This window comes from Hippopotamus amphibius, chromosome 13, assembly GCF_030028045.1.
Source record: "Hippopotamus amphibius kiboko isolate mHipAmp2 chromosome 13, mHipAmp2.hap2, whole genome shotgun sequence".
Taxonomy (NCBI): Eukaryota; Metazoa; Chordata; class Mammalia; order Artiodactyla; family Hippopotamidae; genus Hippopotamus; species Hippopotamus amphibius.
In genome coordinates this window covers 55,393,747-55,400,105 of record NC_080198.1, presented here as the reverse complement: position 1 = coordinate 55,400,105, position 6,359 = coordinate 55,393,747, and the positions used below count along the sequence as shown (strand labels likewise).

General features: G+C 35.7%; 1 pseudogene; it reads left to right on the top strand.

The window, feature by feature from the left end:
* The first annotated feature begins 4,707 nt into the window (after positions 1–4,707).
* LOC130834458 (cytochrome b-c1 complex subunit Rieske, mitochondrial-like) lies at positions 4,708–5,511 on the top strand (annotated as a pseudogene).
* The last annotated feature ends 848 nt before the right edge of the window (positions 5,512–6,359 follow it).

Below are 6,359 nucleotides of genomic sequence, written 5' to 3'. Positions count from 1 at the left end.
CCAGAGAAAACCATAATTCAGAAAGATACATACATCCCAATGTTCACTGCAGCACTATTTACAGTAGGTAGGACATGGAAGCAACCTAAACATCCATCAACAGAGAAATGGATAAAGAAGATGTTGTACATATATACAATGGAATGTTACTCAGCCATAGCAAAGAAAGAAATAATGCCATTGGCAGCAACTTGGAGATTGTCATACTGAGTGTCATACTGAGTGAGGTAAGCCAGAGAAAGACAAATATCATATGATATCACTTATACGTGGAATCTAAAGAAAAAAGAAAAAAAAATATACATATATACATATATATACATATATACAAATGAACTTATTTCCAAAACAGAAAAAGACTCACAGACATAGAAAACAAACTTATGGTTACCAAAGGGGAAAGGTGGGGAGAAATAAATTATGAGGTTGGGATTAGCACACATACACTAATGTATACAAAATAGTTAACTACTATATATGAAATAGATAACCAAGAAAGACCTACTGTATAGCACAGGGAACTTTACTCAATATTTTGTAATAACTTAGAAAAGAACCTGGTCAGCAGGGAGCAGGTCTTCTGGAGACTCCTTCCCATACTGCCCAAACCACCAGAGTTTGGGAGTACAGGTGGTGGAGGTGAGGATCTGGGCTCCTGCTCTTCTCTTCTTTCACTGACACCTGGTTCTGGACCAGCCAGGAAGATGTTAATCAGGATGATTAGTGTTCCCCTCAGCCTTCCTGGGTAATCCCATCTACTCCTATACGATAACCAAAAGGAAATGCTTATACACACAGAAAAAAAAATTAGAAAATAATCAAAACATGTCACTGCACATTAAAAAACTACCTAACAGAAAGAAATCCAAAAGAGGAAATGAGGGATGAAAAAACAACACAGAAAACAATTAATAAAATGGCAATAGTAAGTCCATCCCTATCAGTAATTACTTTGAATGCAAATTAAATAAACTTACCAATCAAAAGATATAGAGTGGCTGAATGGATTAAAGAAACAAGATTCATAGGGACTTCCTAGGCAGTGCAGGGGTTAAGAATCCACCTGCCAATGCAGGGGACATGGGTTTGATCCCTACTCCAGGAAGTTCCCACATGCCATGGAGCAGCTAAGCCCATGTGAAACAACAATGAGCCTGCACTCTAGAGCCCATGAGCCACAACTATTGAGCCTGTGTACTGCAATTACTGAAGCTGGTGCACCTAGAGCCTGTGCTCCACAACAAGAGAAGCCACCACAATGAGGAACTCACACACCACAATGAAGAGTAGTCCCCACTTGCTGCAACTAGAGAAAGCCCATGTGTAGCAACAAAGACCCAATGCAGCCAATAAATAAATAAATAAATAATTTCATTAAAAAAAAAACAACAAGATTCATAACACCACCGTGGTCTCCCTGGGTGGGCACTAGCCCTCACCATCATTTGTTCCAGCTCTCACCACTGCTGTGGGCTCTGGCAGTGAGCACCAGCTACTGCATCTGTACACCCCCTATCAAGGGGATAACAGCCATCACAGGCTGAGGAACTAGGCAGTTGGCATCCATACTAAAAACAGCCCTCACATCAAAGATATTAAAACCACACAAACTACACAGGGATACTCCAACATAAAAACTGCCCTCCAAAATCAGGGTAGAAAATTATCTCTTCTAAATTCATAGAGTAAGAGAAATATAAGTAAAATGAAGAAGCAAATCAACAAGTCCCAATTAAAAGATCAAGAGAAATCCCCTGAAAGAATAAACAATGAGACAGACCTCTTCAGTCTAATAGACACCAAGTTCAAAGAAAGAAATAATGAAAATACTGAAGGAGTTAAGAATAGCTATTGATAGAAACACAGATTACTGTAAAAAAAAACTAGAAACTATAAAGAGGAACCAGGAAAAAATAATTTGCCAAGCTGAAAGCTGAGCTAAAGGCAATACGTAGCAGACAGAATAATGCAGAAGCATGAATAAGTGATCTGGAAGACAGAATAATGGAAATCATACAATCAGAACAGCAGGCAGAAAGCCAAATGAAAAACAGTGAAATCAGTGTGAGACATATGGGGTAATATAAAGCATGCTAGTAAGAGAAGAAAAGAAAAAGGGGATCAAAAAAATTGTGGCTGAAAACTTCCCAAAGCTAAAGAAGGAAACAGATACCCAGGTTCAGGAAGCACAGAGGATCCCAAACAAGATGAACCCAAACAAACCTACACCAAGACATATTATAATTGAAATAGCAAAAGTTAAAGAGAGAATTCTAAAGGCAACAAGAGAAAAGCAAAGAGTTAATTACAATGGAACCCCTATAAGCCTATCAGCTGATTTCTCTACAGAAAGGTTGCATGCCAGAGGGAATGGCAAGATATATTCAAAGTTTTGAAAGGAAAAAATTCTGCAACCTAGAATACTCTATCCAACAAGATAATCATTTAGATCAAAAGGAGAAGAAAATAATTTCTCAGATAAGCAAAATCTAAAAGAATACAGTAATATTACACTTGTCCTAAAAGAAATACTGAAAGATCTTCTTTAAAAGAAGCAAGAATCTATAGGAAAGAAAAATCACATTTGGAAAATAAATCACTTAAATAAACCAGTAAAGAGATTAAAAAGACAAATTCTGTGAAAACGATGATAACCACAATGAAAGCAAAAGGATAAACATGAAGATGTAAAAGAGAACTTCAAAATCATAACATATGGGGGAGGAGAGTAAGAAAATGTAGATATTTTTTCAGAATGTGTTTGAGTCTATATGACTACCAGTCTAAAGCAAGTAGAAAAACAGGGTAACTACAGATCAAAAACATACAATAGATTCACACAAAAAATAAGAACATAAGCCTAATACAAAAGAAAATCATCAAACCACAAAAGGGAAAAGAAAAAGGAACAAAGAAGAAATACAAAATCAACAGGAAAACAAGATTTTAATTGGCATTAAATACATATCTATCAATAATTATTACCTTAAAAGTCAATGGACTAAATACTTTAATCAAAAGACATAGAGCAGTAGATTGGATTAAAAAAAAACAAGACCCTCAATATGCTGTCTACAAGAGAGCCACTTTAGGGCAAAGGACACACATAGATTGAAAGTGAGGGGATGGAAAAAAATATTTAATACAAACAGAAATAACAAAAAAGTGGGTGTCACTATACTCACCAGACAAAATAGACTTTCAAGCGAAGTCTTTAAAGAAAGATAAAGAAAGACACTATATAATGATAAAAGGATCAATACAAGAAGAGGATTTTACACTCATCAACATATATGCACCTAATATAGGAGCACCCAAATACATAAACCAGATACTAACAGACGTAAAGGGAGAAATTGAAAGGAATACAATAATAGTAGGAGACTTTAACACAGCACTCACATCAATGGACAGATCTCCAATAGAACAGTTAGACTTAGTTGATATTTTCAGGACATTACATCCAAAAAAACAAATACGTTCTTTTCAAGTGCACATGGAACATTCTCTAGGGTTGACCACATACTAGGGCACAAAATGAGCCTCAACACATTTAAGTGTATAGGGATTATTTCAAGCATCTTTTTCTGACCACAATGGCATGAAACTAAAAATCACAGAAAAAGAAATGAGAAAAAAAAACAATTACATAGAGATTAAACAACACATTACTAAAACACCAATGGGTCAACGATGAAAAAAGAGAGGAAAGTTAAAAAAGTTCTTTGAGACAAATAACAATAAAAACACCATACAAAACCTGTATGATGCAGCAAAAGCAGTTCTTAGAGGGAAATTCACAGTGACACAAGTCTTTAAGAAACAAGAAAAATCTCAAATAAACAACCTACCTACCACCTAAAATAATTAGAAAAAGAACAAACAAACCTAAAGTCAGCAGAAGGAAGAAAATCTAAAATCAGAAAAATGAAGAAAGCAATAAAGATCTGAGAGGAAATAAATTAGAGATTAAAAAAATGTTTTTAAATCAATAAAACCAAGAGCTGGTTCTTTAAAAGGGTAAATAAAATTGACAAACCTCTGGGCAGGCTCACCAAGAAGAAAAGAGAGAGAACCCAAATTAACAAAGTAAGAAATGAAAGAGGAGAAATCACAGCTGATACCACAGAAATACAAAAAACCATAAGAAAATACTATGAACAATTATATGCCAACAAATTGGACAACCTAGAAGAAACAGACATTTCTAGAAACATACAGATAGCCAAAAATGAATCACAAGATATAGGTAATTTGATCAGACTAGAAATGAAATAGAACAAAGAAACAAACAAAAAACCTCCGTACAAACAAAAGTACAGGACCAGATGGTTTCACAGGCAAATTCTATCAAACATAAAAAGAACAACCTATACTGATCATTCTCAAACTCTTCCAAAGGATTGAAGGGGAGGAAACAGTTCCAAAGATATTCTATGAAGCCACCCTTACCCTGATACCAAAACCAGACAAAGCCACTACCAAAAAAGAAAATTACAGGCCAATATCTTTGATGAATATAGGCGCAAAAATTCTAAACAAAATATTAGCAAATGGAATCCAACAACACATAAAAAAGATCATACATCATGATGAAGTTGGATTTATCCAAGGGTCACAAAGATGGTTCAACATGCACAAATCAATCAATGTGATAAACCACATCACAAACAAAAAAAGGCACAATCCACATGATCATCTCAATAGATGCAGAGAAAACATTTAATAACATTCAAAATCCAGGCTTGGGCCTTGTTCGTGCCCATCCTTGTCAGCCACATCCCAGACATGCTGCCCCTCAGAGTGCCAGTGCTGGACATCAAGTGGTCCTTTCTGTGCTGGGAGTTGCTGAGTGGCCAGGCCATGGGCTGGCTTTTGGTTGCCTCTGTGGGCCTCAGTGTCTCTGCTTCTGTTCGTTATTCACATACAGACATCAAAGTGTCTGACTTCTCTGACTATAGTTATGCTGAAGTGTTAGATAGTACAAAGTCTTCAAAAGAGAGCAATGAGGCTACAAAAGTTTTCTCCTATTAGGCAACTGCAGCAACTACTGTGTGTGTTGCATATGCTGCCAAGAATGTTGTCTCTCAGTTTATTTCCAGCATGAGTGCTTCTGTTGATGTGTTGGACATGTTGAAAATTGAAATCAAGGTATCTAATATTCCAGAGCACAAAACATGGCCTTCAAATGGAGAGGCAAACCCCTGTTTGTGAGCCATAAAACCAAGAAGGAAATTGATCAGGAAGCTGCAACTGAAGTGTCCTATTTGAGGGACTCACAGCATGATTTAGAATGAGTAAAGAAACCTGAATGGATTATCTTGTTAGGTTTTTGCACTCATCTTGCCTGTGTATCAACTGCAAATGCAGGAGATTTTTGGTGGTTATTACTGCCCTTTTCATGGGTCACAGTATAATGCATCTGGCAGGATCAAGAAGGGTCCTGCAACTCTCAACCTTGAAGTTCCCTCATATGAGTTCACCAGTGATGATATAGTGCTTGTTGGTTAGAGACCTGGACTCAAGTCACGCTTCTTTCAGTCTTCATGTCAGCTCAGAAGAGTTATTTGAGAACAAGACTTTTGTACTTCAAATTAGTTGATTTGAAATATTTAACAATTGGGATTAGCAGATACAAAGTACTGTATACTAAACAGATAAATAGTAATGTCCTACTAGATAGCACAGGGAACTAAATTCAATATCCTGTAATAAACCATAATGGAAAAGAATATGAAGAAAATATGTATGTATATAACTGAACCACTTTATGGCAGAAACTAACACAACATTGTAAATCAACTATACTTCAATAAAATAATTTAAAAAGAAAGAAATGTAGCTTTATGACACTCAAGGATGAGATTCTGCAAGGCATTTTAAGATCTACTACAAAAAACTACTCACCATAAAGTGTTTTAAGTATTTTAAAGACTTGAGGTACACAATCAATCAAGAGTTGCAGAAGAACATTAAAATGTTTATTGAAGTTATCTATGCTGTGTTGAACTTGGGTGACCAATGAAGTAACCTTTTTACAATTATCTTTATAAAGTCTAAATTATGGTGGATAAAGGCATAATTAAGAGAGAAAAGGTGTAGAGATAAATAGAAAATAAACTTCTACAAAGCTACAGTAATCAAGACAATATGGTACTGGCACAAACACAGAAATATAGATCAATGGAACAGGATAGAAAGCCCAGAGATAAACTATGGTCAACTAATCTATGACAAAGGAGGTAAGGATATACAATGGAAAAAAGACAGCCTCTTCAATAAGTGGTGCTGGGAAAATTGGACAGCTACATGTAAAAGAATGAAATTAGAACACTCCCTAACACCATACACAAAAATAA